This window comes from Onychomys torridus, unplaced genomic scaffold (assembly GCF_903995425.1).
Source record: "Onychomys torridus unplaced genomic scaffold, mOncTor1.1, whole genome shotgun sequence".
Lineage (NCBI taxonomy): Eukaryota > Metazoa > Chordata > Mammalia > Rodentia > Cricetidae > Onychomys > Onychomys torridus.
In genome coordinates this window covers 95-24509 of record NW_023413234.1, presented here as the reverse complement: position 1 = coordinate 24509, position 24415 = coordinate 95, and the positions used below count along the sequence as shown (strand labels likewise).

General features: G+C 38.8%; 2 long non-coding RNA genes across 3 annotated transcripts; one reads left to right on the top strand and one right to left on the bottom strand.

The window, feature by feature from the left end:
* Positions 1-620: 620 nt before the first annotated feature.
* Positions 621-22922, bottom strand: LOC118576198. The gene is made up of 3 exons (XR_004943925.1): positions 22816-22922; positions 18953-19041; positions 621-862 (listed from the first exon to the last, which is right to left on the bottom strand). It is a non-coding gene; the product is annotated as an uncharacterized LOC118576198 (long non-coding RNA).
* LOC118576197 lies at positions 4460-10220 on the top strand. Of its 2 annotated transcripts, XR_004943924.1 has the most exons (4): positions 4460-4647; positions 6396-6514; positions 8263-8381; positions 10118-10220. It is a non-coding gene; the product is annotated as an uncharacterized LOC118576197 (long non-coding RNA). The 2 variants fall into 2 exon arrangements; XR_004943923.1 differs by lacking the exon at positions 10118-10220 and having other exon boundaries at positions 8263-8452.
* Positions 22923-24415: the final 1493 nt, after the last annotated feature.

Here is a 24415-nt window from a genome sequence, read left to right as displayed (position 1 = left end):
ATATAGAACTTTTAGGCATTTCTTAGCACCAGAAAAATTGATTTATTTTTTTTCAATAATATTGAAAATATATGACATAAAAATAATAGTTTAGTCCAACAAAAGTACCCAAGTAAAGCTGGTAGGTTCACAGTTGTCTCCTATCCTGGAATGAGGGGATTACTTTCACTACTAATGTGAACCTTGTGTTTTCTGAATAGCTAAGCAGGGAATATAACTGTTAAATATTAGTTTCTGTTTTCTGTGTGCATACTCTGTGACTTACAAGTATAGCATCTTCTGGGAAACAAATATTCCAGTAGAAGCACCATCTGAGAATAGAACCAAAAAGATGAGGCTCCACATTCTCACACCTTCTCAAACACATTGATACTAATGTCCCTCCATAAAGTTTACTGATGATGCCACTGTGACTGCTGATCCTGATGATGTCACCAGTGATGTTCTTTGATGTGTTCTATATTTTTTTTTTTTTTATGCCAACTGAAAGCATAAGCATGAAATTTATTAATCATACATACTAGTGCCAAAAAGAATTAGATTTCTAGTACAAAAACCTTCATCTATTTTAAACTATTTCTATGTCTCACTTACCTTGTCCAACATTTTGGTTCCTGGGATCTCTTGAATGATTTCGTCTGCAGAATACTCAATTGATCAAGTTTCTTATCCTTGTCATAACTGATACTAATAGTTCGAGGAACCACATTACTGATGTTATCAGGAGCACCGGCAGGTCTTCTACCAGAGGAGGAAGAGATTTAATAGAGGTGTTCATTGTATAGCTGGTGTGGTCAGCTGTATTTAGAGAATCAAACATTTTGTTGCTATCCTGTGTAGATTCTGGAGTGTCACATGGGACCTGAACAAGAGAAGATTCTTGATCAGTAGTGAATCTACTACACTTGTGTTCTGCTCTAAGACAAGCTTCAAGAACTGGATCAGCATTTGAAAAGGGTCCATGGTGTCACTAGTGTGTAGACCAGGAACAGGTTCAGGGTCAGCATATGGTCTCCCCCTTGCATGCCCAGTGCAAATACCTAAAGTAATTGTGGGGTCCAGAAGAGTGTCCTGGGCTGAATGTGCATCACTTTTGTGATCAACAGGGTCAACTGGGTCTCCATCACATGTAGATGATAATGGACACAAGGGTGGAGGACAGTAATATGTGTATCACATGGTATAGAAAGTAAATCTTCCGTCTTCCTTTCAACGTTTAAAAATTTTGAGACATTAGTTTTCATTAACAATTTCACTGACTTTATTCAATTTTAGACTTATCTGTTAATGTCAGGGTTTTGATTTATAACCCCCGAATGTTTCTTTTCTTTGTCTAATTTTACCACAACAGCCATCGATATTCAGTACTCTCTCCTTCCATTCTGTTTGAGTAAAAGGCCCAGAGTTTTGAGAAATCTTAAAAGGGGACCTGCTCAGCTTTAGGCCTTCTTTTCTTGTGCTCTTTACTACCTGACACTGCCATTCTCTGTATAATGGGAAGTTGTAAAAAGAAAAGGTCAAAATGTGTCCTTTCCTGTCTTTAGGACTGGGATGTTTCATTCTGGCCAGATTAAGAAATTGTGACAATGAGGAGCTTTGGGAACAAAAGGAACCTCTCTCTTCTGCACTGCATTAATAGTTTCTCCATGACCTTTCACAATTGCCCGTTAGGTTCCTGGAAAGTAGAATAGTGAGAGAGATTTTGAAATGCATGAGCAAAAAGTGTCACTATGCACAGCAGAGGGGAGCTGTGGAGCTGCAAGTAAGGAATCTGGGAGATGCCTTCCAAATTCTTTCTCCTTAACTCTGACTATTGTTATACATGGAGGACAGCTATAATGGCCTGTCCCAGCACTGCTCTGGAGGCTTGAATGAGAACAACCCCCATGGGCTCATATATCCGAACACTTGGCCACCACTTTGTGGAACCATCTGGGGGAGGATTAGTATGTGACACCTTTTCAGTGTAGTTGTGTCATTATTGGTTCACCTTGAGGTTTCAGAAGACTTGTGCTTTTTCCAGTGAGGTCTCTGTTATTTGTGTGAATCAGGTGTAGCTCTCAGCTGCTGCTCCAGCACCATGCCTGCCTACCTGAACTATGGTGGGGATGGAACTGTATGCATCCTTTGGGAACCATAAGCCCCACTCCAAACAAACCCTTCCTCCTAGGAGTTGCCTTGGGCATGCAATAGAAAGTAATATAACCATGATCTAATTACAGTATGATTGACATGAACAAAGCCTGAAGGACACATTGGAAGCACTGAAGGGGTGTTACCCCATGGATTATGCCAAAAACAGGTGAAGCAATTCTATAACATAGGCTGAGATTGCATACAAAGAAGACTAGTAGATTTAATCAGGTGCATATAGGAAGTATGAGTTTTGAAAATGTATTTGATGCTGCTTGGCAGATGGAAAACATCACTGACTTTAATTCCACAAAAATAATGACTCAAGGTCTTTGTCACTCATGACATCTCAGTGACACTCCTAATTTAGCAGTCTACTTTTACCTTTTGGTATCAGGCTTGAGGAGGTATGTGCTACTTATGTGAAAAACTCACACATTTGAAAACTTACCCAGCATCATCAACATAACACAGAGATGGTTAAACAAAATAACTTCAGAAGCATTATTGGTCAAAGAAAAAAAATGAGGGAGTATACATCACACATGTGTATCTAAAATGTTCAAATGAATCATGTGAATATTTTCTGTTCAGTGGTTTCATTGAGAATGACAACTTGAACCATCAAAGCATGAGATACTTGTCAGACTTAGACACATTTTCATATGTTACATGTTTCACTCATTGCTTCTTCCTCATTAACTAAGTATGCTTAAGCCAGTGATAAAAACGGGAGTGCATAGGCCACATGGTACAAGGATAGTTTTGCAGCACACATGTCAAAAGAAAATAAGATACACTGAAAATGAGTGAGAAGATCCTAAAGATATGTTCCTGAAGTGTTAATTTTACAACAGGAGTACTAATGAAAGTATGCAGACCATTTATGTATCAGAGTAATAATTTCACATGATTCTAAAACTTATTTACCAGTGGTGTGTGTGTAGGCTTGTGTGCATGTAGTTCTATGGTTGTTTTTGCAATAGTAGTGTGTATGTTGTGTGTGTGTGTGTGTGTGTGTGTGTGTGTGTTTGTGTGTGTGTGTGTGTTGTGTGTGTGTGTGTGTGTATGTGTGTGTGCTTGCACATGTGGACAGACGTGTGAAGGTCAAAGTATAACCTACAGGAGGGGTTCTCTCCTTTATTAGATGAGAGAAGGTCTCTTTCTGTTTCTGCTTATTAGTGTATTCCACTCTGACTGGCTTTAAAGATTCACAGCAATTCTACTCTCTCAGTATTCTATATAGAAAAGAATTGCTGGGATTGTGTTTGTGAGATACTTTCTGTTATTTATGGATTCTGGGTAGGAACATAGTTAATGAGGCTAAAAGGCGAGTATGAAAATGTTGATTATGTGAGTGTGTAGGTTTTTTTTGTGTGTGTGTGTCCTAGTGCTAAAATATTTTCAGTCAAAATATAACTGAGAGGGCTAAGCATATAAGGCCTAATATAATACCACATCCACATTTAGACAGAGGTTCTCAATCTGGGGATAGTGACCTATTAGGGAATACTAGGACTCTTCCACAGAGGTCACCTAACTACCTCTGAAAACAGAGATATAGACATTATGATTAATAACCCTCACAAAGTTACAGTTTTGAAGTAGCAAGGAAAATAGTTTTATATGGAGGGTCACCACAACATGAGGAAGTGCATCAGATCATCAAAGCCATAGGAAGGTTGAGAACTAGTGCATTAGAAGTTAATTAGTTGTGTGTTCTCAGACACGTTTGTACTAAGGAGGTCAAGGCATGTTCCAGGCTGGATTCCTCTTCTCTGACACAATTTACAATAATGCAGACATAGGAACACAGAGGCATCATTCCTCTTGCAAGCAAATATGTTACATTTTAAATTAGTGGAATTACCTGTAAATATATTTTTTTACTTTGCAGCTATCAGTTATGACCACAACCAGGGAGGTCAGTTTCACAGCATAGTTGATGGTTTGTTCACAGACAAGATTGTACTAAGGAGGTAAAGGAATGTTCCAGGCTGGGTCCCTCTTGTCTGACACTATTTGCAATAATGTAGACATAGGAACACCAAAGTAACATTCCTCTTCTAAGCAAATGAGTTACATTTCAAATTAGTGGAATTACCAGTAAATATATATTTTTTACTTTGAAGCTATCAGTTATTACCTCAACCAGTTAAGTCAGTATCATTTTAAAGTTGACGGTTTTCAAAGTGGAGATCTTGTTAGCTTGCAAAAGATGGTTTTCGTTGTTTTTCTACGATGGAAAGGTAGAGGATGAAGTTTCTGATTTTTGGAAATTAATTCTTTTTTTGGTGTGTTTCAAAGCGAGTGGGGGCCACAAACTTTACTGGTTTGATTTTCCAATGAAGCCAACATCTGAAACAAAATTGACTGTGCTTTGTTCTTTAAACAGTGTATACCAATATTAAAATCAGACATGGTGAAAAGTGTTTTTCTCTGAACAGTTTTTGGAGACTTTTTTGGATTTGGCATATGAGAAGTGGATGTGATTGTCATTGCTGGAAAAACAAGGTGGATATGATGTATGATCTTTCCTTTGATTTTCTTCTATATGTGTTTTGTAGCCCTACAGATTGCTGGCAATTATGTTTTCTGGGAGGGATCCGAACACAGGATGCCTGCAGTCAGTGTGATATGATGACACTGGAGTTGTTTGTGTGTGGTTCCATTTTCATTTGTTTGTCGTTTTCTTTTTTGGTATATGGACATACATGTGTGTATGTGTCTGTATATGAAGGCTAATATATATTCAGTCAAAGCATCCATCAGAGGTCCACTGACAGGTTGAATCTGATAAAGGCACTTGCCAACATGACTCAAATATCCAATTGATATTTGACCGAATCCAATAAATGATCCTTGGACGCCCATACTTTTGCTGTGGCACACATCTTTCTTGCCTACCACCAGGCACCAAATAAATTGAGACCAGGTTGTCCTTGAACTCACATAGACCAGTCTGCCTATGCTTCAGGAGGGATGAGAGGATTGCAGCAACATACCTGCCTCCTACTCATGTTCTTCTCACCTCTAAGTTGTCTGCATGTCTATGTATCAAATTGGAAGGCTAATGAGGCCTAGGATTCACTACTTTAGCAAATACCCAGAGGTTGTCTAATTATTTCACCTAATGATATCATGGCCCATGATTATGTACATATGCTGAGCAAACATATTCATTCTGGGCCCTAGAAATATGACACTCCAGCATGTACCACATTAGCTCTGTCAGAGGACCGGGGTTTGAATCATAGCACTAACATGTTTACTACAAACCATATCGAAGTGCAGTTCCAGGGATTCCAAAGACCTCTTGTCTGTCTGTGGGCAGCCTTGACTCTTGGTACAAAAAGAATGCATGCAAAACATTTAAACACTTATAAAAAAAACCTCCTGAACGCATACAACTATGTTGGGTACGTTCTTGTTGACATTCCCTACTGCATGATTCTCTAATATAATTTCTCTGCATTTGTCTGTCTTCTGTGCAAGTAGCTCAGTGTCTGATTTGTGTCTCCATTGTCTCCTTTACTATCACATACCAATGAAGAGAGTGGTTCTCACCCTGTGGGTAGTGACCCATTTGGGAATCCTAGGACTCTATCACAGAGGTCACTTAACACCTTCTAAAACAGAGATATTGACATTATGATTCAAAACACTCACAAAATTACAGTTATGAAATTGCAATGAAATTATTTCACGTGGAGGTCAACACAACATGAAGAAGTTCATACGATGGTCATTGCCTTTGGAAGGTTGAGAACTAATGCCTAAGAAGGTAATTAGTTTGTGTGATCCAAGACATGTATGTACTAAGGAGGTGAAGGAATGTTCCAGGCTGGGTTCCTTTTCTCGACACTATTTGCAATACTGCAGACTCAGGAACAAGGAGGCTTCATTCCTCTCCCAATTCCTCTCCTCAGTAAACATGTTATTTTTCAAATTAGTGGAATTACCAGCATATAAGTGTATATATATGAATATACATGTACATATATTACTTCACAGCTATCAGTTATTACCTCAATAAGAGAAATCCGTTCCAGAGATAAGTTGGTAGAGCTGCAATGCGAGAAGTCATAATCTTGCAAACACTGGATTTCATTGTTATTCTGCAAAGGAAAGTTAGAGGATGAAGTGTCTGTGTTTTGGTAATGTGTGTTTCAAAGCGAGTGGGGGCCACAAACTTTACTGGTTTGATTTTCAATGAAGCCAACATCTGAAACAAAATTGACTGTGCTTTGTTCTTTAAACAGTGTATACCAATATTAAAATCAGACATGGTGAAAAGTGTTTTTCTCTGAACAGTTTTTGGAGACTTTTTTGGATTTGGCATATGAGAAGTGGATGTGATTGTCATTGCTGGAAAAACAAGGTGGATATGATGTATGATCTTTCCTTTGATTTTCTTCTATATGTGTTTTGTAGCCCTACAGATTGCTGGCAATTATGTTTTCTGGGAGGGATCCGAACACAGGATGCCTGCAGTCAGAGTGATATGATGACACTGGAGTTGTTTGTGTGTGGTTCCATTTTCATTTGTTTGTCGTTTTCTTTTTTGGTATATGGACATACATGTGTGTATGTGTCTGTATATGAAGGCTAATATATATTCAGTCAAAGCATCCATCAGAGGTCCACTGACAGGTTGAATCTGATAAAGGCACTTGCCAACATGACTCAAATATCCAATTGATATTTGACCGAATCCAATAAATGATCCTTGGACGCCCATACTTTTGCTGTGGCACACATCTTTCTTGCCTACCACCAGGCACCAAATAAATTGAGACCAGGTTGTCCTTGAACTCACATAGACCAGTCTGCCTATGCTTCAGGAGGGATGAGAGGATTGCAGCAACATACCTGCCTCCTACTCATGTTCTTCTCACCTCTAAGTTGTCTGCATGTCTATGTATCAAATTGGAAGGCTAATGAGGCCTAGGATTCACTACTTTAGCAAATACCCAGAGGTTGTCTAATTATTTCACCTAATGATATCATGGCCCATGATTATGTACATATGCTGAGCAAACATATTCATTCTGGGCCCTAGAAATATGACACTCCAGCATGTACCACATTAGCTCTGTCAGAGGACCGGGGTTTGAATCATAGCACTAACATGTTTACTACAAACCATATCGAAGTGCAGTTCCAGGGATTCCAAAGACCTCTTGTCTGTCTGTGGGCAGCCTTGACTCTTGGTACAAAAAGAATGCATGCAAAACATTTAAACACTTATAAAAAAAACCTCCTGAACGCATACAACTATGTTGGGTACGTTCTTGTTGACATTCCCTACTGCATGATTCTCTAATATAATTTCTCTGCATTTGTCCGTCTTCTGTGCAAGTAGCTCAGTGTCTGATTTGTGTCTCCATTGTCTCCTTTACTATCACATACCAATGAAGAGAGTGGTTCTCACCCTGTGGGTAGTGACCCATTTGGGAATCCTAGGACTCTATCACAGAGGTCACTTAACACCTTCTAAAACAGAGATATTGACATTATGATTCAAAACACTCACAAAATTACAGTTATGAAATTGCAATGAAATTATTTCACGTGGAGGTCAACACAACATGAAGAAGTTCATACGATGGTCATTGCCTTTGGAAGGTTGAGAACTAATGCCTAAGAAGGTAATTAGTTTGTGTGATCCAAGACATGTATGTACTAAGGAGGTGAAGGAATGTTCCAGGCTGGGTTCCTTTTCTCGACACTATTTGCAATACTGCAGACTCAGGAACAAGGAGGCTTCATTCCTCTCCCAATTCCTCTCCTCAGTAAACATGTTATTTTTCAAATTAGTGGAATTACCAGCATATAAGTGTATATATATGAATATACATGTACATATATTACTTCACAGCTATCAGTTATTACCTCAATAAGAGAAATCCGTTCCAGAGATAAGTTGGTAGAGCTGACAAGCGAGAAGTCATAATCTTGCAAACACTGGATTTCATTGTTATTCTGCAAAGGAAAGTTAGAGGATGAAGTGTCTGTGTTTTGGTAATGTGTGTTTCAAAGCGAGTGGGGGCCACAAACTTTACTGGTTTGATTTTCAATGAAGCCAACATCTGAAACAAAATTGACTGTGCTTTGTTCTTTAAACAGTGTATACCAATATTAAAATCAGACATGGTGAAAAGTGTTTTTCTCTGAACAGTTTTTGGAGACTTTTTTGGATTTGGCATATGAGAAGTGGATGTGATTGTCATTGCTGGAAAAACAAGGTGGATATGATGTATGATCTTTCCTTTGATTTTCTTCTATATGTGTTTTGTAGCCCTACAGATTGCTGGCAATTGTGTTTTCTGGGAGGGATCCGAACACACGATGCCTGCAGTCAGAGTGATATGATGACACTGGAGTTGTTTGTGTGTGGTTCCATTTTCATTTGTTTGTCGTTTTCTTTTTTGGTATATGGACATACATGTGTGTATGTGTCTGTATATGAAGGCTAATATATATTCAGTCAAAGCATCCATCAGAGGTCCACTGACAGGTTGAATCTGATAAAGGCACTTGCCAACATGACTCAAATATCCAATTGATATTTGACCGAATCCAATAAATGATCCTTGGACGCCCATACTTTTGCTGTGGCACACATCTTTCTTGCCTACCACCAGGCACCAAATAAATTGAGACCAGGTTGTCCTTGAACTCACATAGACCAGTCTGCCTATGCTTCAGGAGGGATGAGAGGATTGCAGCAACATACCTGCCTCCTACTCATGTTCTTCTCACCTCTAAGTTGTCTGCATGTCTATGTATCAAATTGGAAGGCTAATGAGGCCTAGGATTCACTACTTTAGCAAATACCCAGAGGTTGTCTAATTATTTCACCTAATGATATCATGGCCCATGATTATGTACATATGCTGAGCAAACATATTCATTCTGGGCCCTAGAAATATGACACTCCAGCATGTACCACATTAGCTCTGTCAGAGGACCGGGGTTTGAATCATAGCACTAACATGTTTACTACAAACCATATCGAAGTGCAGTTCCAGGGATTCCAAAGACCTCTTGTCTGTCTGTGGGCAGCCTTGACTCTTGGTACAAAAAGAATGCATGCAAAACATTTAAACACTTATAAAAAAAACCTCCTGAACGCATACAACTATGTTGGGTACGTTCTTGTTGACATTCCCTACTGCATGATTCTCTAATATAATTTCTCTGCATTTGTCGTCTTCTGTGCAAGTAGCTCAGTGTCTGATTTGTGTCTCCATTGTCTCCTTTACTATCACATACCAATGAAGAGAGTGGTTCTCACCCTGTGGGTAGTGACCCATTTGGGAATCCTAGGACTCTATCACAGAGGTCACTTAACACCTTCTAAAACAGAGATATTGACATTATGATTCAAAACACTCACAAAATTACAGTTATGAAATTGCAATGAAATTATTTCACGTGGAGGTCAACACAACATGAAGAAGTTCATACGATGGTCATTGCCTTTGGAAGGTTGAGAACTAATGCCTAAGAAGGTAATTAGTTTGTGTGATCCAAGACATGTATGTACTAAGGAGGTGAAGGAATGTTCCAGGCTGGGTTCCTTTTCTCGACACTATTTGCAATACTGCAGACTCAGGAACAAGGAGGCTTCATTCCTCTCCCAATTCCTCTCCTCAGTAAACATGTTATTTTTCAAATTAGTGGAATTACCAGCATATAAGTGTATATATATGAATATACATGTACTTCACAGCTATCAGTTATTACCTCAATAAGAGAAATCCGTTCCAGAGTTAAGTTGGTAGAGCTGACAAGCGAGAAGTCATAATCTTGCAAACACTGGATTTCATTGTTATTCTGCAAAGGAAAGTTAGAGGATGAAGTGTCTGTGTTTTGGTAATGTGTGTTTCAAAGCGAGTGGGGGCCACAAACTTTACTGGTTTGATTTTCAAATGAAGCCAACATCTGAAACAAAATTTGTGCTTTGTTCTTTAAACAGTGTATACCAATATTAAAATCAGACATGGTGAAAAGTGTTTTTCTCTGAACAGTTTTTGGAGACTTTTTTGGATTTGGCATATGAGAAGTGGATGTGATTGTCATTGCTGGGAAAACAAGGTGGATATGATGTATGATCTTTCCTTTGATTTTCTTCTATATGTGTTTTGTAGCCCTACAGATTGCTGGCAATTGTGTTTTCTGGGAGGGATCCGAAGACACCATGCCTGCAGTCAGAGTGATATGATGACACTGGAGTTGTTTGTGTGTGGTTCCATTTTCATTTGTTTGTCGTTTTCTTTTTTGGTATATGGACATACATGTGTGTATGTGTCTGTATATGAAGGCTAATATATATTCAGTTCAAAGCATCCATCAGAGGTTCCACTGACAGGTTGAATCTGATAAAAGGCACTTGCCAACATGACTCAAAATATCCAATTGGATGGTGTGAGTCAGATATGGTGAGAGGAGAGGACCGACTCCAATAAATGATCCTGGACGCCATACTTTGGCTGTGGCACACATCTTTCTTGCCTACCACCAGGCACCAAATAAATTGAGACCAGGTTGTCCTTGAACTCACATAGACCAGCCTGCCTATGCTTCAGGAGTGCAGGGATGAGAGGATTGCAGCAACGATACCAGCCTCCTACTCATGTTCTTCACGCTTCTAAGTTGTCTGCATTGTCTATGTGTCAAATTGGAAGGCTAATGAGGGCCTAGGATTTCACTACTTTAGCAAATACCCAGAGGTTGTCTAATTATTTCACCTAATGATATCATGGCCCATGATTATGTACATATGCTGAGCAAACATATTCATTCTGGGCCCTAGAAATATGACACTCCAGCATGTACCACATTAGCTCTGTCAGAGGACCGGGGTTTGAATCATAGCACTAACATGTTTACTACAAACCATATCGAAGTGCAGTTCCAGGGATTCCAAAGACCTCTTGTCTGTCTGTGGGCAGCCTTGACTCTTGGTACAAAAAGAATGCATGCAAAACATTTAAACACTTATAAAAAAAACCTCCTGAACGCATACAACTATGTTGGGTACGTTCTTGTTGACATTCCCTACTGCATGATTCTCTAATATAATTTCTCTGCATTTGTCCGTCTTCTGTGCAAGTAGCTCAGTGTCTGATTTGTGTCTCCATTGTCTCCTTTACTATCACATACCAATGAAGAGAGTGGTTCTCACCCTGTGGGTAGTGACCCATTTGGGAATCCTAGGACTCTATCACAGAGGTCACTTAACACCTTCTAAAACAGAGATATTGACATTATGATTCAAAACACTCACAAAATTACAGTTATGAAATTGCAATGAAATTATTTCACGTGGAGGTCAACACAACATGAAGAAGTTCATACGATGGTCATTGCCTTTGGAAGGTTGAGAACTAATGCCTAAGAAGGTAATTAGTTTGTGTGATCCAAGACATGTATGTACTAAGGAGGTGAAGGAATGTTCCAGGCTGGGTTCCTTTTCTCGACACTATTTGCAATACTGCAGACTCAGGAACAAGGAGGCTTCATTCCTCTCCCAATTCCTCTCCTCAGTAAACATGTTATTTTTCAAATTAGTGGAATTACCAGCATATAAGTGTATATATATGAATATACATGTACATATATTACTTCACAGCTATCAGTTATTACCTCAATAAGAGAAATCCGTTCCAGAGATAAGTTGGTAGAGCTGACAAGCGAGAAGTCATAATCTTGCAAACACTGGATTTCATTGTTATTCTGCAAAGGAAAGTTAGAGGATGAAGTGTCTGTGTTTTGGTAATGTGTGTTTCAAAGCGAGTGGGGGCCACAAACTTTACTGGTTTGATTTTCAATGAAGCCAACATCTGAAACAAAATTGACTGTGCTTTGTTCTTTAAACAGTGTATACCAATATTAAAATCAGACATGGTGAAAAGTGTTTTTCTCTGAACAGTTTTTGGAGACTTTTTTGGATTTGGCATATGAGAAGTGGATGTGATTGTCATTGCTGGGAAAACAAGGTGGATATGATGTATGATCTTTCCTTTGATTTTCTTCTATATGTGTTTTGTAGCCCTACAGATTGCTGGCAATTGTGTTTTCTGGGAGGGATCCGAAGACACCGATGCCTGCAGTCAGAGTGATATGATGACACTGGAGTTGTTTGTGTGTGGTTCCATTTTCATTTGTTTGTCGTTTTCTTTTTTGGTATATGGACATACATGTGTGTATGTGTCTGTATATGAAGGCTAATATATATTCAGTCAAAGCATCCATCAGAGGTCCACTGACAGGTTGAATCTGATAAAGGCACTTGCCAACATGACTCAAATATCCAATTGATATTTGACCGAATCCAATAAATGATCCTTGGACGCCCATACTTTTGCTGTGGCACACATCTTTCTTGCCTACCACCAGGCACCAAATAAATTGAGACCAGGTTGTCCTTGAACTCACATAGACCAGTCTGCCTATGCTTCAGGAGGGATGAGAGGATTGCAGCAACATACCTGCCTCCTACTCATGTTCTTCTCACCTCTAAGTTGTCTGCATGTCTATGTATCAAATTGGAAGGCTAATGAGGCCTAGGATTCACTACTTTAGCAAATACCCAGAGGTTGTCTAATTATTTCACCTAATGATATCATGGCCCATGATTATGTACATATGCTGAGCAAACATATTCATTCTGGGCCCTAGAAATATGACACTCCAGCATGTACCACATTAGCTCTGTCAGAGGACCGGGGTTTGAATCATAGCACTAACATGTTTACTACAAACCATATCGAAGTGCAGTTCCAGGGATTCCAAAGACCTCTTGTCTGTCTGTGGGCAGCCTTGACTCTTGGTACAAAAAGAATGCATGCAAAACATTTAAACACTTATAAAAAAAACCTCCTGAACGCATACAACTATGTTGGGTACGTTCTTGTTGACATTCCCTACTGCATGATTCTCTAATATAATTTCTCTGCATTTGTCTGTCTTCTGTGCAAGTAGCTCAGTGTCTGATTTGTGTCTCCATTGTCTCCTTTACTATCACATACCAATGAAGAGAGTGGTTCTCACCCTGTGGGTAGTGACCCATTTGGGAATCCTAGGACTCTATCACAGAGGTCACTTAACACCTTCTAAAACAGAGATATTGACATTATGATTCAAAACACTCACAAAATTACAGTTATGAAATTGCAATGAAATTATTTCACGTGGAGGTCAACACAACATGAAGAAGTTCATCCGATTGTCAGAGGCTTAGGAAGGTTGAGATCTAGTGCCTTAGAAGGTAATTAGCTTGTGTTTTCCCAGACATGATTGTACTAAGGAGGCGAAGGAATGTTCCAGGCTGGGTTCCTCTTCCCTGACACTATTTGCAATACTGCAGACATAGGAATACAGAGGCATCATTCCTCTCACGCGTAAATGTGTTACTTCTCAAATTAGGGGAATTACCATTAAATATTTGTTTTCTTTGCTGCTATCATTTATTTCCTCAACAAGAGTAGTCAAGTCCATAGCAGTTTTGATAGTTTTCAAAGTGGATATCTTAATAACAGTCAAAAGCTGGTTTTCACTTTTCTGGAATGGAAATTTTCTCAGTTTTGTAAGTTAATTCTTTTGGTTGATGTGTATGTGAAGTGTGTGGGCCCAGAACGTTTGTTTGATTTTCCTATGAAGCCAACATCTGAAACAAAATAGGCTGTGCTGTGTTCCTTTTAACTGTGTATACCTATGTTAAATTCAGACTTGGCGAAAAGTTTTTTCCCTGAACATATTTTGGAGACTGCTTGAGCTTTCACATGTGATAGGTGGATGTGAGTGTCATTGCTGGAAATACAATGGGGATGATATTGAATGATCTTTCCCTTGATTTTCTTCAACAAGTGTTTTGGGGCCAAGAAGTTTGTTGGCAATTGTGTTTTCTCGGAGGGATTCCAAGACACTACGCCTGCAGGCAGTTTGATCTGCTGGCACTGGAGTTGTTTGTGTGTGGTTCCATTTTCGTTTGTTTGCTTTCTTTTTGGCATATGGGCATACATGTGTTTCTGTGTGTGTGTGTGTGTCTGTGTGTATCTTTGTGTGTGTGTTTGTGTGGTGTTGTTTGTGTGTGTTTTTGTGTGTCTCTGTGTGTATTATTTTTGTGTGCCTTTTGTGTTTGTGTATATTAATGTTAATGCATTTTAATAAAGGTATAAATCAGCTGGGCTGTGATAGGGCAAATCTGATGATGGCACCTGCCAGCATGACTAAAAGCTTGAATTTGATCCTTGAGACTGAAATTGTGAGAGGAGAGAACTGACTCTTATAAATTATCCTTTGAGTTCCACACTTCTGCTATCACACACATGTTTCTTGCCGTCCTGCCTGCACCAAATAAATTGAGACCAGTGTGTTCATGAACTCACATAAACCTGCCTGCCTCTACTTCATGAGTGCAGGGATTAGAGGAGTACATCAACATGCCCAGCCTCCTATTCATGTTCTCTACATTTCAATGTGTCAAATAGCAGGCTGATGAGGCCTAGGGTCCAGGGAGTTAGCCATATCCTGAAGCTGGCTACTTATTTCTATTAATGCATCTATGATGCAAGTAGTTCACTTTCTGATTTTTGTCTCTGTAGTCTAATTTACTACCACATACCCCTTCGAACAGTTGTTCTCAACCTGTGAGTCATTACCCAGTTGGGAACAATAGGACTCTTTTCACAGAGGTCACTTAAGATCTTCCTAAGTGACATATATTGACATTATGATTCATAACATTAGCAAAATTACAGTGATGAAGTAGCAAGGATAGTAATAGTATAGTGATGATCCCCACAACACGAGGAAGTGCATCTGATGTTCACAGCATTAGAAAGGTTGAGAACTACTGCCTTACAATGTGATTAGCTTGTGTGTTCCCAGAAGTGAGGGTGTAAAAGAGCTGAAGGACATTTTCCTGGCTTGGTTTCTTTCTCTGATACTATTTGCAATACTCCAGACATAGGGGCACAGATGCATCATTCCTCTCACAACCAAATATGTTACTTTTCAAATAAGTGGGAATTACCAGTAAGTATTTTTTCTTTGCAGCTATCAGTTATTACCTTTCCCAGAGAAGATATGTTTATTTCAGTCTTCATCTTTTTCAAGGTACAGATATTACTACTGTATGAAAATTGTTTTTCACGTTTCTGTAATGGAAAGTTAGAGGATTAACTTTCTTTGTTTTGTTCTGAAGTTAATTCTTTTGTTTTGGGTCCACAAAATTAAAACTGCTTTATTCCTTAGGGTCCCAGGACATTGAATCATAAAGGGTAGAAACTCTTACTTAAACCTGAAATATCTCCAAATATGCTCATCTATTTACAAATTACTGCTTTCTCATCAAGTACTAACATGTATTTTTGCTAGCCCCGAGCAAGAGAAAATCTTGACCTGAGAAACCTGACCTTGTCCTGTGGCTGAGACACCATTCCTGCAGTCAGAGTGATCTGATGACACTGCAGTTGTTTGTGTGTGGTTCCATTTTAATTAGTTTGTCGTTTTCTTTTTTGGTACATGGACATACATGTGTGTATGTGTCTGTATATGAAGGCTAATATATATTCAGTCAAAGCAACCATCAGAGGTCCACTGAGAGGTCTAATCTGATAAAGGCACTTGCCAACATGACTCAAATGTCCAATTGGAGGTGTGAGTCAGATATGGTGAGAGGAGAGGACCAACTCCAATAAATGATCCTTGGACGTCCATACTTTTGCTGTGGCACACATCTTTCTTGCCTACCACCAGGCACCAAATAAATTGAGACCAGGGTGTCCTTGAACTCACATAGACCAGCCTGCCTATGCTTCAGGAGTGCAGGGATGAGAGGATTGCAGCAACATACCTGCCTCCTACTCATGTTCTTCTCAGCTCTAAGTTGTCTGCATGTCTATGTGTCAAATTGGAAGGCTAATGAGGCCTAGGATTCACTACTTTAGCAAACACCCAGAGGTTGTCTAATTATTTCAACTAATGATATCATGGCCCATGCTTATGTACATGTGCTGAGCAAACATATTCATTCTGGGGCCTAGAAATATGACACTCCAGCATGTACCACATTTGCTCTGTCTGAGGACCTGGGTTTGAATCATAGCACTAACATCTTTTCTAACAACCATATCGAAGTGCAGTTCCAGGGATTCCAAAGACCTCTTGTCTGTCTGTGGGCAGCCCTGACACAAGGTACAAAAAGAATGCATGCAAAACATTTAAACACCTATAAAAAATCTCCTGAACACATACAACTATGTTGGGTACGTTCTTGTTGACATTCCCTACTGCATGATTCTCTAATATAATTTCTCTGCATTTGTCTGTCTTCTATGCAAGTAGCTCAGTGTCTGATTTGTGTCTCCATTGTCTCTTTACTATCACATACCCATGAAGAGAGTGGTTCTCAACCTGTGGGTAGTGAACCATTTGGGAATCCTAGGACTCTATCACAGAGGTCACTTAACACCTTCTAAAACAGAGATATTGACATTATGATTCAAAACACTCACAAAATTACAGTTATGAAATTGCAATGAAATTATTTCACGTGGAGGTCAACACAACATGAAGAAGTTCATCCGATGGTCATAGCCTTTGGAAGGTTGAGAACTAATGCCTAAGAAGGTAATTAGTTTGTGTGATCCAAGACATGTATGTACTAAGGAGGTGAAGGAATGTTCCAGGCTGGGTTCCTTTTCTCGACACTATTTGCAATACTGCAGACTCAGGAACAAGGAGGCTTCATTCCTCTCCCAATTCCTCTCCTCAGTAAACATGTTATTTTTCAAATTAGTGGAATTACCAGCATATAAGTGTATATATATGTATATACATGTACATATATTACTTCACAGCTATCAGTTATTACCTCAACAAGAGAAATCCGTTCCATAGTTAAATTGGTAGAGGTGAAAAGCGAGAAGTCATAATCTTGCAAACACTGGATTTCATTGTTATTCTGCAAAGGAAAGTTAGAGGATGAAGTGTCTGTGTTTTGGTAATGTGTGTTTCAAAGCGAGTGGGGGCCACAAACTTTACTTGTTTGATTTTCAAATGAAGCCAACATCTGAAACAAAACAGACTGTGCTTTGTTCTTTAAACAGTGTATACCAATATTAAAATCAGACATGGTGAAAAGTGTTTTTCTCTGAACAGTTTTGGAGACTTTTTGGGATTTGGCATATGAGAAGTGGATGTGATTGTCATTGCTGGAAAAACAAGGTGGATATGATGTATGATCTTTCCTTTGGTTTTCTTCTATATCTGTTTGGTAGCCCTACAGATTGCTGGCAATTGTGTTTTCTGGGAGGGATCCCAAGACACCATGCCTGCAGTCAGAGTGATCTGATGACACTGGAGTTGTTTGTGTGTGGTTCCATTTTCATTTGTTTGTCGTTTTCTTTTTGGTATATGGACATACATGTGTGTATGTGTCTGTATATGAAGGCTAATATATATTCAGTCAAAGCATCCATCAGAGGTCCACTGAGAGGTCGAATCTGATAAAGGCACTTGCCAACATGACTCAAATGTCCAATTGGATGTGTGAGTCAGATATGGTGAGAGGAGAGGACCAACTCCAATAAATGATCCTTGGATGTCCACACTTTGCTGTGGCACACATCTTTCTTGCCTACCACCAGGCACCAAATAAATTGAGACCAGGGTGTCCTTGAACTCACATGACCAGCCTGCCTATGCTTCAGGAGTGCAGGGATGAGAGGATTGCAGCAACATACCTGCCTCCTACTCATGTTCTTCTCGCCTCTAAGTTGTCTGCATGTCTATGTGTCAAATTGGAAGGCTAATGAGGCCTAGGATTCACTACTTTAGCAAACACCCAGAGGTTGTCTAATTATTTCAACTAATGATATCATGGCCCATGCTTATGTACATGTGCTGAGCAAACATATTCATTCTGGGGCCTAGAAATATGACACTCCAGCATGTACCACATTTGCTCTGTCTGAGGACCTGGGTTTGAATCATAGCACTAACATCTTTTCTAACAACCATATCGAAGTGCAGTTCCAGGGATTCCAAAGATCTCTTGTCTGTCTTTGGGCTGCCCAGACATAATGTACAAAAAGAATGCATGCAAAACATTTAAACACCTATAAAAAATCTCCTGAACACATACAACTATGTTGGGTACGTTCTTGTTGACATTCCCTACTGCATGATTCTCTAATATAATTTCTCTGCATTTGTATGTTTTCTATGCAAGTAGCTCAGTGTCTGATTTCTGTCTCCATTGTCTCATTTACTATCACATACCCATGAAGAGAGTGGTTCTCAACCTGTGGGTAGTGAATCATTTGGGAATCCTAGGACTCTATCACAGAGGTCACTTAACACCTTCTAAAACAGAGATATTGACATTTTGATTCAAAACACTCACAAAATTACAGTTATGAAATTGCAATGAAATATTTCACGTGGAGGTCAACACAACATGCAGAAGTTCATCCGATGGTCATAGCCTTTGGAAGGTTGAGAACTAATGCCTAAGAAGGTAATTAGTTTGTGTGATCCAAGACATGTATGTACTAGGGAGGCGAAGGAATGTTCCAGGCTGGGTTCCTTTTCTCGACACTATTTGCAATACTGCAGACATAGGAACACAGAGGCATCATTCCTCTCCCCAATTTCTCTCCTCAGTTAATATGTAATTGTTCAAATTAGTGGACTTACCAGTATATAAGTTTATATATATATATATATACACACACATATATATATATATATGTATGTATATACATATATACATATATGTTACTTTGTAGCTATCAGTTATTACCTCAACAAGAGAAGTCCGTTCCATAGATAAGATAGTAGGTCTGAAAAGTGAGATGTCATGATCTTTCAACGCTGGATTTCATTGTTATTCTGCAAAGGAAAGTTAGAAGATGAAGTGTCTGTGTTATGGAAATGTGTTTTTCAAAGTGTGTGTGGTCCCAAACTTTACTTGTTTGATTTTCAAATGAAGCCAACATCTGAAACAAAATAGACTGTGCTTTGTTCTTTAAACAGTGTATACCAATATTAAAATCAGACATGGTGAAAAGTGTTTTTCTCTGAACAGTTTTTGGAGACTTTTGGAGATTTGGCATATGAGAAGTAGATGTGAGTGTCATTGCTGGAAAAACAAGGTGGATATGATGTATGATCTTTCCTTTGTTTTCTTCTATATGTGTTTTGTAGCCCTACAGATTGCTGGCAATTGTGTTTTCTGGGAGGGATCCCAAGACACCATGCCTGCAGTCACAGTGATCTGCTGGCACTGGTGTTGTTTGTGTGTGGTTCCATTTTCATTTGTTTGTCGTTTTCTTTTTTTGGTTTATGGACATACATGTGTGTATGTGTCTGTATATGAAGGCTAATATATATTCAGTCAAAGCATCCACAGAAGTCCACTGAGAGGTCTAATCTTATAAAGGCACTTGCCAGCATGACTTATATGTCCAATTGAATGTGTCAGTCAGATATGGTGAGAGGCGAGGACCTACTGCAATAAATGATCATTGGACCTCAACACCTCTTTGTGGCACAGATATTGTTTGCCTTCTACCATGCACCAAATAAATTGAGACCATAGTGTCTTGAACTCATATAGACCATCCTGCCTATGTGTCAGGAGTGCGTGGATCAGAGGAGTACAGCAACAGGTCAGCCTCATATTCATGTTCTTCTTGCCTATATGTTGTCTGCATTTCAATATGTCAAATTGGACGGGTGATGAGGCCTAGGGTTCTCTACTTTAGCAAACACCCAGAGTTTGTCTAATTATTTCAACTAATGATATATTGGCCTGTGGTTTTTTATTGTGTGCATAACAAACATATTCATTCTGGCATTTAAAAATTTGACCCTGTAGGGTGTATAACTTTTTTTCTTATTCAGAGTAGCTGGGTATGGTTCACAGCACCTACATCTTGACTGAGAGCCATATTCATGTTCAGTTCCAGGGAATCCAAAACCCTCTTGGAAGTCTATGGACAGCACACATAAGGTACATAGAAAGTATGCATGCAAAATATTTAAACACCTTTAAAAAATCAACTGAACACATACAACTATATTTGGTATATTCCTGTTGACATTAGCTACTGCATTTTTCTCTAATATTTCTTCTCTACATTTTTAAGTGTTCTAGTCTCTTTGATGCACGTAGCCCACTTTCAGATTTTTGTCTCCCTTTTCTCATTTACTATCACTTATCCATGAAGAGAGTGATTCTCAACCTGTGGGTAGTGACCCATTTGGGAATCCTAGGACTCTATCACAAATGTCACGTAAAACCTTCTGAAAACAGAGATATTGACATTATGATTCATAACACTCACAAAATTACCGTTATAATGTTGAAAGAAAATTATTTTATGTGTAGTTCAACACAACATGAAGAATTTCATCAGATTGTCACAGCCTTTGGAAGGTTGAGAACTAGTGACTTAGAAGGTGATTAGCTTGTATGTTCCCTGACATGATTGTACTAAGGAGGTTAAGGAATGTTCCATGCTGGGTTCCTCTTCCCTGACACTATTTGCAATACTGCAGACATAGGAACTCAGAGGCATCATTCCTCTCACGAGCAATTATGTTACTTTTCAAATTAGGGGAATTAGCAGTAAATATTTGTTTTCTTTGCTGCTATCATTTATTTCCTCAACAAGAGTAGTCAGGTCCATAGCAGTTTTGATGGTTTTCAAAAATGGAGATCTTAATAACAGCCAAAAGCTGTTTTTCACTTTTCGGAATGGAAACCTTCTTGGTTTTGTAAATTAATTCTTTGGCTTGGTGTGTATGTGAAGTGTGTGGGCCCTGAACCTTTATTGTTTGATTTTCAAATGAAGCCAACATCTGAAACAAAATATGCTGTGCTGTGTTCCTTTTAACTGGGTATACCAATGTTAAAATCAGTCTTGGCGAAAAGTGGTTTTCTCTGAACAGTTTTTGGAGACTACTTGAGCTTTTGCATGTGATAGGTGGATGTGAGTGTCATTGCTGGAAATATAATGGGGTAATGTTGAATGATCTTTCCCTGGATTTTCTTCAACAAGTGTTGTGGCCAAGCAGTTTGCTGGCAATTGTGTTTTCTGGGAGGGATTCCAAGACACTATGCCTGCAGGCAGATTGATCTGCTGGTACCGGAGTTGTTTGTGTGTGGTTTCATTTTCCTTTATTTGTTTGCTTTCTTTTTTTATATGGGCATACATGTCTCTCTCTCTCTCTCTCTCTCTCTCTCTCTCTCTCTCTCTCTCTCCCTCTTTCTCTGTGTGTGTGTGTGTGTGTCTGTTTGTGTTGTGTGTTTTGTTGTGTGTGTGTTTGTGTGTGTGTGTGTTTGTGCTGTGTTTTTTGTTGTGTGTGTGTTTCTGTGTGTGTCTGGGTGTGTATTGTTGTTTTGTGCCTTTTGTGTTGTGTATATATGTTTGTGTATATTAATGTTAATGCATTTTAGAAAAAGTATAAATCAGCTGGTCTGTGATCGGGCAAATCTGATGATGGCACCTGCCAGCATGACTAAAAGCTTGAATTTGATCCTTGTGACTGAAATTGCGAGAGGAGAGGACTGACTCCTATAAATTATCCTTTGAGTTCCACACTTCTGCTATTGCATACATGTTTCTTGCCTTCCTGTGTGCACCAAATAAATTGAGACCAGTGTGTTCTTGAACTCACAGAGACCAGCCTGCCTCTACTTCATGAGTGCAGGGATTAAATTTGCAGGCTGATGAGGCCTGGGGTCCAAGGAGTTAGCCATATCCTGAAGCTGGCTACTTATTTCTACTAATGCTATTTTGGCTTATGCTCTGATCATCTGCATATCCAACATATTCATTCTGGGGTCTGGATAGATGACTCAGCAGTGCATAACACTTTTTACTCTGGCAGGAGAGCTGAGTGTGATTCACAGCACCCACATTATGGCTGACAACCATCTGGAGCAGCAAATCTAGGGGATCAAATGCCCTTTTGCATGTCTGTGGGCAGCCCACACACAAAGTATATAGAAGGGATACATGTGAAACATTTAAACACATAGAATAAGTCAATTAAAACATACAAGTATGTTGGGTACATTCATGTGGATATTAGTTACTCCATGAGTCTTGATTACTGAGTCTCTCAATTTTTATGAGTTCTTTTCTCTATGATGCAAGTTGTTCCCTTTCTGAGTTTTGTCTCCGTAGTCTAATTTACTACCACATGCCCCTTCAAACAGATGTTCTCAACCTGTGAGTCATTACCCAGTTGGGAACAATAGGACTCTCTTTCACAGAGGTCATTTAGATCTTCCTAAAGGACATATATTGACATTATGATTCATAATATTAGCAAAATTACAGTGATGAAGTAGCAAGGATAGTAATAGTATAGTGATGATCCCCACAACATGAGGAAGTGCATCAGATGTTCACAGCATTAGAAAGGTTGAGAACTACTGCCTTACGATGTGATTAGCTTGTGTGTTCCCAGAAGTGAGGGTGTGAAAGAGGTGAAGGACATTTTCCTGGCTTGGTTTCTTTCTCTGATACTATTTGCAATACTCCAGACATAGGGACACAGACGCATCATTCCTCTCTCAAGCAAATATGTTACTTTTCAAATAAGTGGGAATTACCAGTAAGTATTTTTTTCTTTGCAGCTATCAGTTATTACCTTTCCCAGAGAAGATAGGTTTATTTCAGTCTTCATCTTTTTCAAGGTACAGATGTTACTACTGTATGAAAATTGTTTCTCACTTTTCTGTAATGGAAAGTTAGAGGATTAACTTTCTTTGTTTTGTTCTGAAGTTAATTCTTCTGTTTTGGGTCCACAAAATTAAAACTGCTTTATACTTTAGGGTTCCAGGATATTGAATCATAAAGGGTAGAAACTCTTACTTAAACCTGAAATATCTCCAAACATGCTCTCATCTATTTCCAAATTACTACTTTCTCATCAAGTACTAACATGTATTTATGCTAGCCCAGAGCAAGAGAAAATCACAACCTGAGAAACATGACATTGCCCTGTGGCTGAGACTACACTGCATTCCCAATGTTTTAAAGTTTCTGATCTTATATGAGATGATTGTTAATTTTAATTGGCCCCCTCTCTTCAGTGTTTCTCTATCCTGGTGGCAGGCAAAGTTGTATATTATTTTTCATTTATAAATAAACACTGAATTAATTACTAATGTGTGTCTTCCATATCATAGTTCCCACGAAACTGCTTTTGTCCATTGATTCACATTCAGAAGTCATTAATATGCAACTTATGATTCACACAAACCCTCACTTGAGTGATCCAGGATATAAGTAAACCAGTTTCTAACCTCCAGCCACTCACTGTGATGAAGTTACTTTAATATGAATAGATAAATATCTAATTAAAACCCACCAGTATTTTAAATGTTTGAATGTGGCACAAACTATGTAAAGATATATTATTTTAAAACACAGAACAAAAATTCCAGAAGTTAGAGTGTTACTATATGGTAACTGAATCTTTGCTTCTAGAACTGCTGGCTAATTGGGAAAAAGATACTTCCTATATAACTAGAGGAAGAGTTTTCCACATACTCCTAGGGAATCAAAGAGAAAACATGATGTAATCTCTTCATAATGAACAATTCTGATGAACAGATTACAAGTGGCTAAATTTTCACAAGTTCCTGCTAGTATAAATACAGAAGCAAAGACAGGAACAGAGGAGATGCTCTCACATGTGATCCCAAAATAGAAGTGTCCATACCAAAATAAAAGCTAAAAGTGGCCTGCACCTATACCGAAGGTGAAGTGACCTGGGCAATTCCTAGATCACTGAAATAACTGGACCCATTAAAATGTATCCAGGTGTATTACCACAGTTGTGTTTTAAAATCACTCTAAGGTGTATTGATATCTGCAAACCATCCTCGTCAAACATGAAACATCTATTACAGGAGGACTGCTCTCAATCTCCCAATCACTGTGTTTCCAGTCCATCCTTTTATTGGGCCACACTACCTGCAAAGACTTATTACTCACAATTTATAGAAATGATGATTCATGCCAACAGATTGTTTTCTGGCCAAATTTCTATGCAAAACTGTGATAGGTAGACAATTGCTACATTTTAACAAGAAGCATAAGAAAATGCATTTCACAAAGGATCACTTTACCTTAGTAATACAGGAAGTATCTCTCTCCTCTGGTATACATGTAGGACCATTAGGTTTTTCAGACAGCCTTTAGAATAAAAACAAGCAATAATGTGTGGGTTTGGTCCTTTGAGC